Here is a 1,541-nt window from a genome sequence, read left to right on the forward strand (position 1 = left end):
TGGCCAGTCCTGGGCCTTGGACTCAGGGCCTGAGCACCGTCCCTGTCTTCTTCCCGCTCAAGGCTAGCACTCTGCCACTTGAGCCACAGCGCCCCTTCTGGCCATTTTCCATATATGTGTTGCTGGGGAATCGAACTGAGAGCTTCGTGTGTAGGAGGCAAGCACTCTTGCCACTAGGCCATATTCCCAGCCCCAAAGAGGTGCGTTGGCCGGGAATCGAACCCGGGTCAACTGCTTGGAAGGCAGCTATGCTCACCACTATACCACCAACGCTGATGGTGAAGCTCGGGGTTTTTAATGACAGAAATGATCTATCTGTCACTTGGACTCTACCACCAGTACATCAGAGCCCTCTGTGAATTCTGCTCTCCATTTCAGACCTAGAATAGGGATGGATTAAAAAAAGAAAGTTCTTTGTGTACATTTTTAACTTAACACTATCCCTACTCAGTGGTAGATTTACAGTAGCCTTATATTACCATGAGCGAATGGAGTCTGGACTAGGTAACTTCCCTGGATTCATCCCAGAACAGTGCCTGTTGCACAATAAACATTTAAATATTTGGAGGAAGGAAAAGGGGAAGGGGAAGTTCCCTCAAGGAGCCCAAGATTATTCCCCGAATGAAGAATGAGGAAAGTCCAGACTAGAGCAATGACAGTCAGAGCGGGAAGAAGGGATTCATGAAGTATTTGAAATAATGTTATTAGAAACAACACCGATAGCAACCAAATTCATATTAAGGACTTTTTATATGACAGACTCTGTCTCGAGCATTTTTCTATTATTGTCTATTAAATTTGATTTCCTTGAACTATAAACTCATTCTTATTTAACTATTATTTACATTAACAGTACGTCATTACAGAAATACCTTTTTTTTGTTTTTAAACAAGCAAAGTCAATCATCACTAAGTCCAGTTCCATACAAGCAGGCTCCAATGCGTTTCCTTCTCAGGAAGATGTTTACTGAGAAGGTGGAGCTGCAGCAAATCCTATTAGGCTTCTGTCACATGACTAAGACCACAGGTGGAACGTTTTAGAGGCGAGAGGGCTTGGCATCTGTACCCCTTGTCACTCAGCCGTTGGCCACAGGCAGGGCAGGCATTCAAGCAATGCTCTGGAAACGGGGCAACTCTATAGTCTTAGCAAGCAACGTTGATCATCCTCACCAACACCAGTTGGGATGCATCTGCTTCAAATAGGGGTTCGGGGGGGATGGGGGGGAGGTATCAACAATGTGTCCAAAATCACCCTGTGGACGCCAGGGCCCTTGGGCGGCCTGATGGCCAGTGTGTGCTGCCTTCACTAACGCTACCCCCATTTGGTCTCTGTAGGGTTTCAGAAATTCATTGCCCAGATTTCGGACCTCCGAGATGCCAGGAGAGAAATAAAGGAAGTGAGGAGATTAATCAAGGAAGGCAAGGAAGCCCTCTTTCCCCAGTGAGGAACCAACATCCAAGCCCTGGGACAAAGTGAACGTTCACATCCTAAAATACAGATCTAATCATATTAATCCCGTTAGGAACAATATCACCCTGCC

General features: G+C 46.1%; 1 non-coding gene across 1 annotated transcript; it reads right to left on the reverse strand.

The window, feature by feature from the left end:
- Positions 1–201: 201 nt before the first annotated feature.
- Trnag-ucc lies at positions 202–273 on the reverse strand. Its single transcript has one exon. It is a non-coding gene; the product is annotated as a tRNA-Gly (tRNA).
- Positions 274–1,541: the final 1,268 nt, after the last annotated feature.

Source organism: Perognathus longimembris, chromosome 22 (assembly GCF_023159225.1).
Source record: "Perognathus longimembris pacificus isolate PPM17 chromosome 22, ASM2315922v1, whole genome shotgun sequence".
In the NCBI taxonomy this organism is placed as follows: domain Eukaryota; kingdom Metazoa; phylum Chordata; class Mammalia; order Rodentia; family Heteromyidae; genus Perognathus; species Perognathus longimembris.